The 19,002-nt window shown below is 46.0% G+C and overlaps 1 protein-coding gene across 1 annotated transcript in view; it reads left to right on the forward strand.

Annotated features, from left to right (window-relative positions):
• col21a1 (collagen, type XXI, alpha 1) overlaps positions 1-19,002 on the forward strand; it is a 485,509-nt gene that overhangs the window by 429,360 nt on the left and 37,147 nt on the right. The gene's annotated exons all lie outside the window — the stretch shown is intronic.

Consider the following 19,002-nt stretch of genomic DNA (forward strand, 5'->3'; position numbering starts at 1 on the left):
CTAGTCAGTCCGAGGTCACCTGACTCTTTTTTTTTTAATAAATATTTTATTGAAAATTTTTGGTCAACCAACACAGTACATTGTGCATCCTTTACACAATATTATAATAACACAAATAACAATGACCTATTTTATAAACAAAAAATGAATAAATAATAAATAACAAAAATGAAAACTAACCCTAATTGGCAACTGCCTTATCACAAGTAACACTCTCCAAAAATATAATTTAACAGTCCATCCTGGGCTGCCTGTGCTGCCTTCTTTTTTCCATTCCATCTATCTTTCTGCGAGGTATTCGACGAACGGTTGCCACCGCCTGGTGAACCCTTGAGCCGACCCCCTTAGAACGAACTTAATCCGCTCTAGCTTTATAAACCCTGCCATGTCATTTATCCAGGTCTCCACCCCCGGGGGCTTGGCTTCTTTCCACATTAACAATATCCTGCGCCGGGCTACTAGGGACGCAAAGGCCAAAACATCAGCCTCTTTCGCCTCCTGCACTCCCGGCTCTTGTGCAACCCCAAATATAGCCAACCCCCAGCTTGGTTCGACCCGGACCCCCACTACTTTTGAAAGCACCTTTGTCACCCCCATCCAAAACCCCTGTAGTGCCGGGCATGACCAAAACATATGGGTATGATTCGCTGGGCTTCTCGAGCACCTCGCACACCTATCCTCCACCCCAAAAAATTTACTGAGCCGTGCTCCAGTCATATGCGCCCTGTGTAATACCTTAAACTGAATCAGGCTTAGCCTGGCACACGAGGACGACGAGTTTACCCTGCTTAGGGCATCTGCCCACAGCCCCTCCTCGATCTCCTCCCCCAGCTCTTCTTCCCATTTCCCTTTTAGTTCATCAACCATAGTCTCCCATTCGTCCCTCATTTCCCTATATATATCTGACACCTTACCATCCCCCACCCATGTCTTTGATATCACTCTGTCCTGCACCTCTTGTGTCGGGAGCTGCGGGAATTCCCTCACCTGTTGCCTCGCAAAAGCCCTCAGTTGCATATACCTGAATGCATTCCCTTGGGGCAACCCATATTTCTCGGTCAGCGCTCCCAGACTCGCGAACTTCCCATCCACAAACAGATCTTTCAGTTGCGTTATTCCTGCTCTTTGCCACATTCCATATCCCCCATCCATTCCCCCCGGGGCAAACCTATGGTTGTTTCTTATCGGGGACCCCCCCAAGGCTCCAGTCTTTCCCCTATGCCGTCTCTACTGTCCCCAAATCTTCAGTGTAGCCACCACCACCGGGCTTGTGGTGTAGTTCCTCGGTGAGAACGGCAATGGGGCTGTCACCATAGCCTGTAGGCTAGTCCCCCTACAGGACGCCCTCTCTAATCTCTTCCACGCCGCTCCCTCCTCCTCTCCCATCCACTGACTCACCATTGAAATATTAGCGGCCCAATAATACTCACTTAGGCTCGGTAGTGCCAGCCCCCCCCTATCCCTGCTACGCTGTAAGAATCCCTTCCTCACACTCGGGGTCTTCCCGGCCCACACAAAACCCATGATGCTCTTTTCGATCCTTTTAAAAAAAGCCTTCGTGATCACCACCGGGAGGCACTGAAACACAAAGAGGAATCTCGGGAGGACCACCATCTTAACCGCCTGCACCCTACCTGCCAGTGACAGGGATACCATATCCCATCTCTTGAAATCCTCCTCCATTTGTTCCACCAACCGTGTTAAATTTAACCTATGCAATGTGCCCCAATTCTTGGCTATCTGGATCCCCAGGTAACGAAAGTCCCTTGTTACCTTCCTCAACGGTAGGTCCTCTATTTCTCTACTCTGCTCCCCTGGATGCACCACAAACAACTCACTTTTCCCCATGTTCAATTTATACCCTGAAAAATCCCCAAACTCCCAAAGTATCCGCATTATTTCTGGCATCCCCTCCGCCGGGTCTGCCACATATAGTAACAAATCGTCCGCATACAAAGATACCCGGTGTTCTTCTCCTCCTCTAAGTACTCCCCTCCACTTCTTGGAACCCCTCAACGCTATCGCCAGGGGCTCAATCGCCAGTGCAAACAATAATGGGGACAGAGGGCATCCCTGCCTTGTCCCTCTATGGAGCCGAAAATATGCAGATCCCCGTCCATTCATGACCACGCTCGCCATCGGGGCCCTATACAACAGCTGCACCCATCTAACATACCCCTCTCCAAAACCAAATCTCCTCAACACCTCCCACAAATAATCCCACTCCACTCTATCAAATGCTTTCTCGGCATCCATCGCCACTACTATCTCCGTTTCCCCCTCTGGTGGGGCCATCATCATTATCCCTAACAGCCTCCGTATATTCGTGTTCAGCTGTCTCCCCTTCACAAACCCAGTTTGGTCCTCGTGGACCACCCCCGGGACACATTCCTCTATTCTCATTGCCATTAACTTGGCCAGGATCTTGGCATCTACATTTAGGAGGGAAATAGGTCTATAGGACCCGCATTGTAGCGGGTCCTTTTCCTTCTTTAAGAGAAGCGATATCGTTGCTTCAGACATAGTCGGGGGCAGTTGTTGTCCCCTTTCCTTTGCCTCATTAAAGGTACTCGTCAATACCGGGGCGAGCAAGTCCACATATTTTCTATAGAATTCGACTGTGAATCCATCCGGTCCCGGGGCCTTTCCCGCCTGCATGCTCCTAATTCCTTTCACCACTTCTTCTACCTCGATCTGTGCTCCCAGTCCCACCCTTTCCTGCTCTTCCACCTTGGGAAATTCCAGCCGATCCAAGAAGCCCATCATTCTCTCCCTCCCATCCGGGGGTTGAGCTTCATATAATTTTTTATAAAATGTCTTGAACACTCTCTCCGCTCCCCGCTCCATCTCTCCTTCCTCATCCCTCACTCCCCCTATTTCCCTCGCTGCTCCCCTTTTCCTCAATTGGTGTGCTAGCAACCTGCTCGCCTTCTCCCCATATTCGTACTGTACACCCTGTGCCTTCCTCCATTGTGCCTCTGCAGTGCCCGTAGTCAGCAAGTCAAATTCTACATGTAGCCTTTGCCTTTCCCTGTACAGTCCCTCCTCCGGTGCTTCCGCATATTGTCTGTCCACCCTCAAAAGTTCTTGCAGCAACCGCTCCCGTTTCTTACTCTCCTGCTTCCCTTTATGTGCCCTTATTGATATCAGCTCCCCTCTAACCACCGCCTTCAACGCCTCCCAGACCACTCCCACCTGGACCTCCCCATTATCATTGAGTTCCAAGTACTTTTCAATGCACCCCCTCACCCTTAGACACACACCCTCATCTGCCATTAGTCCCATGTCCATTCTCCAGGGTGGGCGCCCTCCTGTTTCCTCCCCTATCTCCAAGTCTACCCAGTGTGGAGCGTGATCCGAAATGGCTATAGCCGTATACTCCGTTCCCCTCACCTTCGGGATCAACGCCCTTCCCAGCACAAAAAAGTCTATTCGCGAGTAGACTTTATGGACATAGGAGAAAAACGAGAACTCCTTACTCCTAGGTCTGCTAAATCTCCACGGGTCTACACCTCCCATCTGCTCCATAAAATCTTGAAATACCTTGGCTGCTGCCGGCCTCCTTCCAGTCCTGGACTTCGACCTATCCAGCCCTGGTTCCAACACCGTATTAAAATCTCCCCCCATTATCAGCTTTCCCATCTCTAGGTCCGGAATGCGTCCTAGCATCCGCCTCATAAAATTGGCATCATCCCAGTTCGGGGCATATACGTTTACCAAAACCACCGTCTCCCCCTGTAGTTTGCCACTCACCATCACGTATCTGCCCCCGTTATCCGCCACTATAGTCTTTGCCTCGAACATTACCCGCTTCCCCACTAATATAGCCACCCCCCTGTTTTTCGCATCTAGCCCCAAATGGAACACCTGCCCCACCCATCCTTTGCGTAGCCTAACCTGGTCTATCAGTTTCAGGTGCGTTTCCTGTAACATAACCACATCTGCCTTCAGTTTCTTAAGGTGTGCGAGTACCCGTGCCCTCTTTATCGGCCCGTTCAGCCCTCTCACGTTCCACTAGATCAGCCGGGTTGGGGGGCTTCCTACCCCCCCCCCCCCCCGCCCCCCCTGTCGATTAGCCATCCCCTTTTTCCAGCTCCTCACCCGGTTCCCACGCAGCTGTATCTCCCCCAGGCGGTGCCCCCCCCCGCCCATCCCCTCCCATACCAGCTCCCCCCTCTCCCCAGCAGCAGCAACCCAGTAATTCCCCCCTCCCACCCCCCCCCGCTAGATCCCCCGCTAGCGTAATTACTCCCCCCATGTTGCTCCCAGAAGTCAGCAAACTCTGGCCGACCTCGGCTTCCCCCCGTGACCTCGGCTCGCACCGTGCGACGCCCCCTCCTTCCTGCTTCTCTATTCCCGCCATGATTATCATAGCGCGGGAACCAAGCCCGCGCTTCTCCCTTGGCCCCGCCCCCAATGGCCAACGCCCCATCTCCTCCACCTCCCCTCCTCCCCCCATCACCACCTGTGGAAGAGAGAAAAGTTACCACATCGCAGGATTAGTACATAAAACTCCTCTTTCCCCCCTTTTTAACCCCCCTCTTCGCCCCCCACATTCGCCCCACCACTTTGTTCAAAGTTCTTTTTAATAACCCGCTCATTTCAGTTTTTCTTCCACAATAAAAGTCCACGCTTCATCCGCCGTCTCAAAGTAGTGGTGCCTCCCTCGATATGTGACCCACAGTCTTGCCGGTTGCAGCATCCAAATTTTATCTTCTTTTTATGAAGCACCGCCTTGGCCCAATTAAAGCTCGCCCTCCTTCTCGCCACCTCCGCACTCCAGTCTTGATAAATGCGGATCACCACGTTCTCCCATTTACTGCTCCGAGTTTTCTTTGCCCATCTAAGGACCATCTCTCTATCCTTAAAACGGAGGAATCTCACCACTATGGCTCTAGGAATTTCTCCTGCTCTCGGTCCTCGCGCCATCACTCGGTATGCTCCCTCCACCTCCAGCGGACCCGCCGGGGCCTCCGCTCCCATTAACGAGTGCAGCATCGTGCTCACATATGCCCTGACGTCCGCTCCCTCCGCGCCTTCAGGAAGACCAAGAATCCTTAGGTTGTTCCTCCTCGCGTTGTTCTCCAGCGCCTCCAGCCTTTCCACACATCGTTTATGGTGTGCCTCGTGCATCTCCGTCTTCACCACCAGGCCCTGTATGTCGTCCTCATTCTCGGCAGCCTTTGCCTTCACGACCCGAAGCTCCCGCTCCTGGGTCTTTTGCTCCTCCTTTAGCCCTTCGATCGCCTGTAATATCGGGGCCAGCAGTCCCTTCTTCATTTCCTTTTTGAGTTCTTCCACGCAGCGTTTCAAAACCTCGTGTTGTTCAGGGCCCCATATTAAACTGCCACCTTCCGACGCCATCTTGGTTTTTGCTTGCCTTCCTTGCCGCTTCTCTAAAGGATCCACCGCAATCCGGCCACCTTCCTCTCCTTTTTTCATCCGTATCCAGGGGGGATTCCCTTCTGGTTCACCGCACAGTACTTTTAGCCGTTAAAATTGCTGTTGGGGCTCTTATTAAGAGCCCAAAAGTCCGTTCCACCGGGAGCTGCCGAAACGTGCGACTCAGCTGGTCATCGCCGCACCCGGAAGTCATCCGTGGGTACAACAACTTGATGTGACGATATTGAAATGACATGTGAAAGATTGACATGCAGATCTACATATTCAGCAATCTCACAACTAATATTTTGTATCGCCGCTCTCGATAATGCATCTGCGAAGAACAAATATTTGCGTGGCATGTAGATGAGATTGAAGTCACAGCGTTGTAACTTCATCATCAATCTCTGAATGCGCGGAGACATTTGGTTGAGATGCTTGTGGAAGATGATCTTTCTCAACTGCGTAAGTTAGGATCCCATACAAGTAGCCGTGGAATGTCTCCCAGTCTACAACTAAACTGAGGCATTCTTTCTCGATTTGAGCGTACCTCTGCTCTGTTGTTGTCATGGATCGTGATGCATATGCAACTGGTTTCCAATCGTCATGCTCGAATTGCAGAAGAACTGCTCCTCGACCATTTTCAATGCATCTGATGACACTTTAATCTGCTTAGATGGGTCAGAAAATGTGAGAACTGGCATGGCGGTTAGTGAAGTCATGAGCTTCCTCCACTCTTGCTCATGTTGCTCAGTCCAAATGAAATACGTTGACTTCCGCAGGAGATTACTTACATAGAACATAGAACAGTACAGCACAGAACAGGCTCTTCGGCCTCGATGTTGTGCCGAGCTTTGTCCGAAACCAAGATCAAGCTATCCCACTCCGTCATTCTGGTGTGCTCCATGTGCCTATCCAATAACCGCTTGAAAATTCCTAAAGTGTCCGACTCCACTATCACAGCAGGCAGTCCATTCCACACCCTAACCACTCTCTGAGTAAAGAACGTATCTCGGACATCCCTCCTATATCTCCCACCCCAAATCTTATAGTTATGCCCCCTTGTAACAGCTACATCCACCAGAGGAAATATTCTCTAAACATCCACCATACCTATCCCTCTCATCATCTTATAAACCTCTATTAGGTCGCCTCTCATCCTCCTTCGCTCCAATGAGAAAAGCCCTAACTCCCTCAACCTTTCCTCATAAGACCTACCCTCCAATCCAGGCAGCATCCTGGTAAATCTCCTTTGCTCCCATTCCAATGCTTCCAAATCCTTCCTACAATGAGGTGACCAGAACTGCACACAGTACTCCAAATGTGGTCTCACCAGGGTCCTGTACAGTTGCAGCATAACCCCATGGCTCTTAAAATCACCCCCCTGTTAATAAACACTAACTCACAATAGGCCTTCTTCACAGCTCTATTCACTTGAGTGGCCACCTTCAGAGATCTGTGGACATGAACCCCAAGATCTCTCTGTTCCTCCACATTCCTCAGAACCCTGCCGTTGACCCTGTAATCCGCATTCAAATTTGTCCCACCAAAATGAATCACCTCGCACTTATCAGGGTTAAACTCCATCTGCCATTTTTCGGCCCAGCTCTGCATCCTATCAATGTCTCTTTGCAGCCTACAACAGCCCTCCACCTCATCTTGATGTCATCAGCAAATTTACTGACCCACCCTTCAGCCCCCTCCTCCAAGTCATTTATAAAAATCACAATTAGCAGAGGACCCAGCACTGATCCTTGTGGTACACCGCTGGTAACTGGTCTCCAGTCTGAAAATTTACCTTCCACCACCACCCTCTGTCTTCAATGTGATAGCCAGTTACTTATCCAATTGGCAAAATTTCCCTCTATCCCTCACCTCCTTACTTTCTTCATGAGCTGACCATGGGGAACCTTATCAAACGCCTCACCTACACACTTAGTTACCTCCTCAAAGAATTCAATCAAATTTGTGAGGCAAGACTTACCCTTCACGAATCCGTGTTGACTATCCTGGATTAAGCTGCATCTTTCCAAATGGTCATTAATCCTATCCCTCAGGACCCTTTCCATTAACTTACCGACCACCGAAGTAAAACTAACCAGCCTATAATTACTAGGGTCATTCCTATTCCCTATCTTTAACAGAGGAACAACATTCGCCACCCTCCAGTCCTCTGGCACTATCCCCGTGGACAGTGAGGACCCTAAGATTAAAACCAAAGGCTCTACAATCTCATCCCTTGCCTCCCAAAGAATCCTAGGATATATCCCATCTGGCCCAGGGGTCTTGTTGACCCTCAGGTTTTTCAAAATTGCTAATACATCTTCCCTCAGAACATCTACCTCCTCCAGCCTACCCGCCTGTATCACACTCTCATCCTCAAAAACATAGCCCCTCTCTTCGGTGAACACTGAAGAAAAGGATTCATTCAACGCCTCTCCTATCTCTTCTGACTCCATGCACAAGTTCCTACTACTGTCCTTGACCGGCCCTAACCTCACCCTGGTCATTCTTTTATTTATCACATAAGAGTAAAAAGCCTTGGGACTTCTCATGCCCCCCCCTTGCTCTCCTGAGCCCTTTTTCTAGCTCATTCCTTTCTACCTTGTAACCCTCAAGCGACCCAACTGAACCTTGTTTTCTCATCCTTACATACGCTTTTTTTTCCTCTTGACAAGACATTCAACCTCTTTGGTGAACCATGGTTCCCTCACATGGCCATTTCCTCCCTGCCTGACAGAGACATACCTATCAAGGACACACAGTATTTGTTCCTTGAACAAGCTCCACTTTTCATTTGTGCCTTTCCCTGACTGTTTCTGTTCCCATCTTATGCTCCGTAATTCTTGCCTAATCGCATCATAATTACCCCTCCCCCAATTATAAACCTTGCCCTGCCATATGGCCCTATCCCTCTCCATTGCAATAATGAAATACACCGAATTGTGGTCACTATCTCCAAAGTTCTCTCCCACTAACAAATCTAACACTTGGCCCGGTTCATTACCCAGTACCAAATCGAATGTGGCCCCCCCCTCTTGTCGGTCTATCCACATATTGTGTCAGGAAACCCTCCTGCACACACTGTACAAAAACTGCCCCATCCGAACTGTTCGACCTATAGAGATTTCAATCATTGTTTGGAAAGTTAAAGTCACCCATGACAATTCCCCTAAGTACCCATATTACCTCAGTAGGCAGATCACCCTCGAACTGCCTTTCTGCAGCCGTTAAACTATCCTTGATTATGCTACTCCTCCACCTCTTTTACCAACTTCCCTACTCTTACTGAAACATCTATACTCCGGAACTTCCAACAACCATTCCTGTCCCTGTTCTAACCATGTCTCCATAATGGCCACAACATCGTAGTCTCAAGTACCAATCCACGCTCCAAGTTCACCTACCTTATTCCGGATGCGCCTTGCATTAAAGTAGACTCACTTCAACCCACCTTCCTGCCTGCCGGTACACTCCTGCGGCCTTGATACCCTCCTCAGTACCTCACTACTCTCAACACTGGCTTCTGGACTACAGCTCGTTTTCCCATCCCCCTGACAAATTAGTTTAACCCCCCCACCCCCCCGAAGAGCCGTAGCAAATTTTCCTCCCAGGATATTGGCGCCCCTCTAGTTCAGGTGCAAACCGTTTGTACAGGTCCCACCTTCCCCAGAATGTGCTCCAATTATCCACGTAACTGAAACCCTCCCTCCTACACCATCCCTGCAGCCACGCGTTTATCTGCATTCTCTTCCTGTTCCTCAATTCGCTTGCACGTGGCACCGGCAACAAACCAGAGATGATAACATGGTTTGTCCTGGCTCTCAGTTTCCACCCTAGCTCCCTAAATTCCTGTTTTAAATCCCCGTCCCTACTCTTACCTATGTCATTGGTACCGATGAGTACCACGACTTGTGACTGTACCCCCTCCCCCTTAAGGATTCTGAAAACACGGACCGAGACGTCACGGACCCTGGCACCCGGGAGGCAACATACCATCCGTGAGTCTCTTTCATTGCCACAGAACCGTCTATCTGTCCCTCTAACTATCGAGTCCCCAATAACTATTTCTCTCCTGCTCTCCCCCCTTCCCTTCTGAACCACAGGGACGGACTCAGTGCTGGAGATCCGGTCACCGTGGCTTACCCCTGGTAAGTCGTGCCCCCCCCCCCACCAGTATACAAAGCAGTATACTTGTTACAAAGGGGAACAACCACAGGGGATCCCTGTACTGACTGCTTCCTCCCAGCCCCTCTCACCGTCACCCATCTGTCTTCATTCTTCGGAGTAACTACATCCCTGAAGCTACTATCTATGACCACCTCTGCCTCCCGAATGATCCGAAGTTCATCCAGCTCGAGCTCCAGCTCCCTAACGTGGTTTCTGAGGAGCTGGAGATGGGTGCACTTCCCACAGGTGAAATCAGCAGGGACACTGATGGCGTCCCTCATCTCAAACATTCTGCAAGAGGAACATTGCACTACCTTCCCTGCCATTCCCTCTAGATAACTTGCGGTAAAAACAAGAAAAAGAAAGAAAGAGCTCATCTGATATTCACTCATCCGTTTAGGGTAGAGGAGGTGGAAGGGTGGGGGACACTACAAGTGTAGTGTCTCGGGTTTAGCAACCGCCCAACTTAAATACAGGTAAAAATAAAACACTTAACCAGCAACCACTGCGTCTCCCGGCTGTCTCTCCTCTCGCGCTGTTTTCAATGTCCCAGCTGTCTCTACTCTCACGCTGTTTTCACTCTCCCGACGGTCTCTCCTCTCGCGCTATTTTCACTCTCCCAGCTAACTCTCCTCGCGAGTTGTTTTCAATGTCCCGCTGTCTCTCCTCTCGTGCTGTTTTCAATGTCCCAGCTGTCTCTCCACTCGCGCTGTTTTCAATGTCCCGGCTGTCTCTCCTCTCGCGCTGTTTTCAATGTCCCGGCTGTCTCTCCTCTCGAGTTGTTTTCAATGTCCCAGCTGTCTCTCCTCTCGCGCTGTTTTCACTCTCCCAGCTGTCTCTCCTCTCGAGTTGTTTTCAATGTCCCGGCTGTCTCTCCTCTCGCGCTGTTTTCACTGTCCCAGCTGTCTCTCCTCTCGCGCTGTTTTTACTCTCCCAGCTGTCTCTCCTCTCGCGCTGTTTTCCAATGTCCCGGCTGTCTCTCCTCTCGCGCTGTTTTCAATGTCCCGGCTGTCTCTCCTCTCAAGTTGTTTTCAATGTCCCGGCTGTCTCTCCTCTCGCGCTGTTTTCACTCTCCCAGCTGTCTCTCCTCTCGCGCTGTTTTCACTCTCCCGGCTGTCTCTCCTCTCGCGCTTTTTTCAATGTCCCGGCTGTCTCTCCTCTTGCGCTGATTTCAATGTCCCGGCTGTTTTCCTCTCGCGCTGTTTTCAATGTCCCGGCTGTCTCTCCTCTCGCGTTGTTTTCAATGTCCCGGCTGTTTCTCCTCTCGCGTTGTTTTCAATGTCCCGGCTGTCTCTCCTCTCGCGCTGTTTTCAATGTACCGGCTGTTTCTCCTCTCGCGCTGTTTTCAAGGTCCCGGCTGTCTCTCCTCTTGCGCTGTTTTCAATGTCCCGGCTGTCTCTCCTCTCGCACCGTTTTCAATGTCCCGGCTGTCTCTCCTCTCGCGCTGTTTTCAATGTCCCGGCTGTCTCTCCTCTCGCGCTGTTTTCAATGTCTTGACTGTCTCTCCTCGCATGCTGGTTTCACTCTCCCGACTGTCTCTCCTCTCGCGCTGTTTTCACTCTCCCGGCTGTCTCTCCTCTCGCGTTGTTTTCAAAGTCCCAGCTGTCTCTCCTCTCGCGCTCTTTTCACTCTCCTGACTGTCTCTCCTCTCGCGCTGTTTTCACTCTCTCGGCTGTCTCTCCTGTTATGGGTCCGGGTTTACAGAACCCCAAAGTGTTTCATGGAGTTCAACCGACCCACAACTTTTAATAGATTGTGGTGTGGGAAGCACACGGCGTAGTCTCCAGGTGTGATACAGCAGAAATGGACAACTGGTTTTTAAAACAAAACAATGTTTATTCTCTGAACTCAAGTTAACCTTTTCAAACAAACATTGAATATCTTAACACCCATTACTTCAAAGATAACCCCAAAAGACTACAACACTAAATAATCCTTCAAACTTTTCTTTTAAACATCCAAAAGACTTCAAACCTTCAAAAATAGGAGCACATTAGGTTACATTCAATATATTTATAGTCTTTGGATTGCAGAAATCATCATACCAACTCTGTGTTTCTTCATGCAGCTCACAGCAAAACACCCAGACACTCCCAGCTGCGTTCGCAAACTGAAACTCAAAAGGCAGAAGTGAGCTCAGCTCCCCCCACCCTCTGACATCACTTCAGTAATATGATCAGCTCCATTTCTTAAAGGTACATTGCTTAAACATCCATTGCTTAAAGGTACTCTCATATGACACCTCCCCCCAAGAAAACAAAATTATCTATCAACTTAAAGATGGTTTCATTTTTCACCTGTGCACCCTCAATTAAGAAATGCACACAGTTAAAAACACTTTACCGGTTCAAAAAAAACACACGCAATCAGGTATAATAATATAGTCCTTTTTTTTTCAATCTTCTTCCTCCAAGCGAAATCCTTCTCGATTGACAGTCTCTTTGAACAAGAAAGTCTCTGCACAATCTATCCATTCCCCTATGCCTCGGCATTTCTCTTTAAAGTTAGATACTTCAGTTCAATCTGATCACAGAGTCCCTTGCAATTCTCCAATACAGGAGCATCGGTTACCAAAGCTTTCAGGCAGTCAAATGCATGTTGAAACTCCGCTGTCCATTGAAATGTTTTTACTTTTCTTCAGCAAGTCCATCAGTGGAGCAATCACGCTACAAAACACTTGCACAAATGTTCGATCAAATCCACTCATGCCAAGAAATCGAATTATTTCCCGTCGTGTCGAGGGTATCGGAAACTCCCCAATAACTTTTGTTTTCACATCCCGTGGGACCAATCGACCCTGTCCGATTGTATGGCCAAGGAAAGTGACTTGGCTTTTCCAAATTCACTTTTAGCTAGGTTTATCACCAAACCCGCCTCCTGAAGTCGATCGAATAACTCCATGAGATGTTTTAAATGTTCTTTCCATGTCTGGCTGAAAACTACCAGATCGTCGATATATACTGCACAATTGGGTAATCCTGAAACGACTGTATTAGTAAACCGTTGAAATGTGGCTGGGGCGTTTTTCATGCCAAATTGCATAACTTTGAATTGGTATATACCATCTGGAGTCACAAAAGCTGAAATCTCCTTCGCGCTTTCGGATAAAGGTACCTGCCAGTAACCTTTAAGTAAATCCAATTTGGAAATAAAAGCAGATTGTTCCACTTTCTCAATGCAATCCTCCAAACATGGGATAGGATAAGAGTCCGTTCTTGTAACTGCATTCACCTTTCTATAGTCCACACGCAACCGTTGGGTACCGTCTGGTTTAGGTACCATCACTATGAGTGAGCTCCATTGGCTGCAACCCACTTCAATTATTCCATTTTTAAGCATACTCTCAATCTCTTTGTTAACCTGTGCCAATTTTAAAGGATTAAGTCTATATGGATGTTGTTTGAAAGGAACAGCGTTTCCCATACCTACATCATGTATAGCCATTTTAGTACTTCCCAATTTATCTCTACAAACCTGCCCATGTGATATCAATAACTCTTTCAGGTCAGTTCGCTTTTCCTCTGGAAGGTAACTTAACAATTTATCCCAATTTTTAAGAACATCCTCATTTTCCAATTTAATTTGAGGTATGTCAAATTCACAGTCATCTGGATTTGGTTCGTCACTTTGAGTTAGAATCATTAAAACAACCTTTTTCTCTCCTTCCCTTTCAAAGTACCTTTTAAGTATATTCACAGCACACAATAGGTGAGTCTTCCTTCTATCTGGTGTTTTTACCACATAATTCACCTCACTTAATTTCCTTTCAACCTGATACGGTCCACAAAACCTTGCTTTTAAAGGCTCCCCTACCACTGGTAACAACACTAAAACTTTATCCCCACTGGCAAAACTACGAACTTTGGATTTCCTGTCCGCTACCCGTTTCATCACATTTTGTGCAACTTTCAAATGTTGTCTAGCCCATTCACCTGCTCTACTTAATCATTCCCTAAAATTTGACACTAAAATCCAATACTGTAATTTCCGATTTCTCACCCACCAATTTTTCCTTAATCAATTTAAATGGTCCTCTTACCTCATGACCAAAAATTAGTTCAAAAGGACTAAATTTGGTTGACTCATTAGGTGCATCCCTAATTGCAAACAGTACGAATGGAATTCCTTTATCCCAATCCTCTGGATAATCTTGACAATAAGCCCTCAACATTGTCTTCAATGTCTGATGCCACCTTTCTAATGCTCCCTGCGATTCTGGATGGTACGCAGTTGATTTAAATTGTTTTATTCCTAAGCTATCCATAACTTCTTTGAATAACTTTGAGGTAAAATTTGATCCTTGATCCAATTGAATTTCTGTGGGTAGTCTATATCTAGTAAAGAATTTAAGTAACTCCTCCACAATCTTTTTAGCTGTAATATTACGTATTGGAATGGCCTCTGGAAACCTAGTAGACCCATCCATTATAGTCAAAAGATATTGATTCCCACTTTTTGTTTTAGGAAGCGGTCCTACACAATCAATTAGGACCCTTGTAAAAGGTTCCTCAAAAGCTGGAATGGGTATTAAGGTGGCTGGTTTTATCACTGCTTGCGGTTTTCCTATCACTTGACATGTGTGACATGATTGACAAAATTTTACTACATCTTTATGTAGTCCAAGCCAATAAAAATGATTCTGGATTTTAGCTTGAGTTTTCCTTATTCCCAAATGACCTCCCACTGGTAACTCATGTGCAACTCGTAACACCTCCTTTCTATACCCTACTGGCAATACTACTTGATGAATTTCTGCCCACTTTTCATCCGCCTGCATATGTAAAGGTCTCTATTTTCTCATCAAGACATCACTTTTACGGTAATAACACTCTGGTATACTCTCAGATTCCTCTTCCGTATATGCTTTCTGATATATACGCTTTATTTCTACATCTTTCTGTTGTAACTCCGCCAATTTTCCTGAACTAAAAATATCCGCCTCATCCTCCACCTGTTCTTGTTTTTTTTCAACCATCTGATTAAAAATCGTTTCTGACAATTGCACTTCAATGTCATCTTCACTCTTTGATTTCTCCTTGTCTTAACCGATGACTTTGCGACCTTGTTACTACACAATCCGGAAAAATCCCAGGATATTCGTCCTTCAACCCTTCAGTTGTCTGATTTTCCACTGGCTTATCAACCAAAGTAGGCATCACTCCCACCTGCGATCCAGCTATATCATTACCCAAGATAAACTGTATTCCTGGACAAGATAGTTTCTCTATTACTCCTACTACCACTTCACCACTCTTCACTGGACTTTCCAACCTTACCTTATATAATGGAACGCTACTCCTCTCACCCTGAATTCCACATATTACCACATTTTCTGGCAATATTCTTCCCAAACCACATAATTCCTCATCTCTTACCATTAAAGATTGACTAGCTCCTGTATCTCAAAAATTGTGACTTCTTTACGTGCTCCTCCTGGTACACATGAGTAAACTTTACCCACATAAGTAAATTCTTTGAAGACACCTGGCACCTACTTATCAATTATTTTTTGAACAGGCTGTACAATTGTTTGCAACTCCTTCGCTTCCCTTGGGCTTTCCTTTACCACGCTAACAAACCCCACTGTCTTATCCTGTTTTACCACATCAGCCTTCCCAGTGCTTTTCTTCATCCACCAACACTGTACTTTACATGGCCTAGTTTATTACAGTGAAAACATTTGAAACTTTTCATTTCTCTTTCACCCTCCTGGATTTCTTTTTTAATCTGAGGTACACTCTCTTTATTATCTCCCATCAGATCACCTTTACCTTTACCACTTGAGTATTTCTCATGTCCCCAGTTTCTATCCCTCACCGGCTGAAACTGATGTTGGAAACCAAACCTTGATTTATGAACTAATTCATAATCATCTGCCATTTCTGCTGCTAATCTCACAGTTTTAACCCTCTGCTCATCCAGATGAGTTCTCACTACATCAGGAATTGAATTTGTGAACTCCTCCAAAAGTATAATTTCTCTGAGAGCTTCATACGTTTGGTCTATTTTCAAAGCCCTTATCCACCTGTCAAAATTATTCTGTTTCAGCCTTTCAAACTCCATGTATGTTTGACCAAATTCTTTCCTTAAATTTCTAAACCTTTGTCTGTAGGCTTCAGGCACTACGTATTATGCACCTAAGATGGATTTTTTCACCTCCTCATACGTTCCAGATACCTCCTCCGGTAGTGATGCAAAGACTTCACTAGCTCTACCTACCAGCTTTGTTTGAATCAGTAATACCCACATGTCCTGTGGCCATTTCATTTGTTTGGCTACCTTCTCAAATGAAAGGAAAAAGGCTTCTACCTCCTTCTCGTCAAACGTTGGCAATGCTTGGACATATTTAAATAGATCCCCACCACGTCTTTTACTATGACGCTCTGTCTCACTATCCTCATCAATCTCATCCAACTGTATGTGTCCTTTTGCGTCTGCCAATTTTAACTGAGTTTCATGTTTCATAGCCATTTTATGATGTTCAAACTCTCTCTCATTTTCCCTTTCCTCTCTATCTCTATCTCTGTTTCTTTCTTCTCTCTCCTTTTCTTTTTCTCTCATTGCATATTCAAGTTGCTTTAATTCTTTTTCATGTTCAAATTGCTTAATCTGCAACTGGAGCTTTGCCATTTCTCATGGGTCAGAATGTATCTCAGACAAATTTTAATGCTCAGCTACCGCGGTAAGTACCTCATCTTTTCGCATTTTGCCAGGCAATGTTAACTGTAATGCTTTTGCAAAATCTAACAGTCTGCTTTTAGTCTCCGTCCGTAAGGTGTTGCGTGTCACTGTGTCCACCCCCAAAAACTCCTGAGCCTCTGAAAGAACCATTGTCCACAACACACTCCCCACTTAAACTAAAATACCACACCTGAAAAGCAACCACAATATGCTCACCCCTCACTGTCTTTAAGTTCGTTAAGCCAATCGAATCGATAGACTTTTATCCCCCTCGAGCCCCCAATTGTTATGGGTCCGGGTTTACAGAACCCCAGAGTGTTTCATGGAGTTCAGCCGACTCACAACTTTTAATAGATTGTGGTGTGGGAAGCACACGGCGTAGTCTCCAGGTGTGATACAGCAGAAATGGACAACTGGTTTTTAAAACAAAACAATGTTTATTCTCTGAACTCAAGTTAACCTTTTTAAAACAAACATTGAATATCTTAACACCCATTACCTCAAAGATAACCCCAAAAGACTACAACACTAAATAATCCTTCAAACTGTTCCTTTAAACATCCAAAATACTTCAAACCTTCAAAAATAGGAGCACATTAGGTTACATTCAATATATTTATAGTCTTTGGATTGCAGAAATCATCATACCAACTCTGTGTTTCTTCATGCAGCTCACAGCAAAACACCCAGACACTCCCAGCTGCGTTCTCAAACTGAAACTCAAAAAGCAGAAGTGAGCTCAGCTCCCCCCACTCTCTGACATCACTTCAGTAATATGATCAGCTCCATTTCTTAAAGGTACATTGCATAAACATCCATTTCTTAAAGGTACTCTCACATGACACTCCTCTTGTGCTTGTCCCTTGGATGTGTTGTTTTTGCTGACAGGTTTGGAATGAATTTCCCGATAAAATTGATCATACCCAACACTTAAGATGGCTTTCTTGCCGTGTGGTTTTGGTATGTTGAGAATTGCTTGGATTTTGTCCTTGTCAGGTTCAATGCCATGTGATTGAGAGCTTGTCATCTAGGAATGTGGCCTCAGTTACTCCAAATTGGCGCTTTTGCTTGTTGAGCTGCAGCCCACTTCTCCTAACGCTCGTTAGAACTTTAAGCAACCTTGTATTGTGCTCTTCTATGGTAGAGCCCCAAATGATGATATCATCCACGTACACACGTACACCTTCGATGGCTTTGATTATGTGCTCCATGGTGTGATGAAAAATTCCCGATGCCGAAATTATGTTAAAGGGCTTTCTCAGTAAGCAATACCATCCAAATGGCGTATTAAAAGTGCAGCACTTTGTACTTTGTTCCTCCAGCTTTAGCTGCCAGAAATCTTGTGATGTGTTAAGTTTCCTAAAGAATTGTGCACCAGACATCTCAGATATGATTACCTCACGCTTTGGTATTTGGTAGTGTTCGCTTTGATATTCTCATTATGATCTTTGGGATCCATACGTATGCGAATATCAGCATTCTTTTTCTTTACACATCCCATGGAATTTACCCAATCGCTAGGTTCTTCTATCTTTCTGATTACTTTTAATTTTGTCATTCTGTCTAGCTCCTTTTTGAGGCCATCCCGAAGATATGTAGGTACTCATCTTGCTGCATATATCACAGGTTTGCATCCTCTTTGAGTTATATCTTGTAGGTGAATGGTAGTGCACCAAAACCGGTGAACACATCGCTGAATCTGCTGATAATGTTCTCAGAATCATTGGAGTGTTCATCCTATATGTGGATGCTATATACCAACTGCATTAGACCTAATTCTTTACAGGACTGATCACCTAGTAATGAATCCAAGTCCTCGGATACAATACAGAATGGGACGGACTAAACTGTGCTCTTCACCAGCACACTCAGGTCACAAGCACCATAACATTTAATGCTTGAACCATTATATTCTCTCAGAGATATTTTGTGATTTCTTCTAATCGGCTGAATTTTTTAATTTTTAAAATCAATTATGCTGATTAAATTGGCTGTCTAACTTTATTTGGTAGCGGCCATTTGTCCTCATCAACTGCATTTTTCTTAAATGGAGCATCAGTTTGCATTTTTTTAAGTGCTGGAGAATTTTTTGATGTCTCCAAAAAATTATTCTTCTCTGTTATTACTCCAACAAACAATGATGTTTCATTATTCGAGACTGTGTCTTCCACTGTGCTGACTGATCTGGGGTTGAGCTTAGAATAACAATTCTGAGCAAAGTGATTTTTTTTCCTTTGCATCTGGAACAAAACCTGCCAAACGCTGGGCACTGCCTTAATTTGTGCCTTTGGCCACATCTTTTACACAGAAATACCTTGTCCTGAACTTTAACCTGTTTGTTGGTGTGCAAGAAGCTGCAGGAATTTTCCTGCCATTTATGGAGGTTTCCCACCTTTTTGGGAAAAGGGCATCAACCAGAGTGCTTTGTTCCAAAGACAGCTCTGATTCCCTCAGTAATGGTCCCTCAGCTTATTTTCATTCACACCAAACGCAAATCCAAAGATGTGCGGGTTAGGTGGATTGGCCATGGTAAATTGCCCATAGTGTCCAAAATTGCCCTTAGTGTTGGGTGGGGTTACTGGGTTATGGGGATAGGGTGGAGGTGTGGACCTTGGGTAGGGTGCTCTTTCCAAGAGCCGGTGCAGACTCGATGGGCCGAATGGCCTCCTTCTGCACTGTAAATTCTATGAAAATTCTAATTTAGTCCCGAGTCATGGAAAATGCCACCGCAGAAAAATTACAGGTTTTAGCTTTTAACTTTAAAATCTG

Source organism: Scyliorhinus torazame, chromosome 4 (genome assembly GCF_047496885.1).
Source record: "Scyliorhinus torazame isolate Kashiwa2021f chromosome 4, sScyTor2.1, whole genome shotgun sequence".
Classification (NCBI taxonomy): domain Eukaryota; kingdom Metazoa; phylum Chordata; class Chondrichthyes; order Carcharhiniformes; family Scyliorhinidae; genus Scyliorhinus; species Scyliorhinus torazame.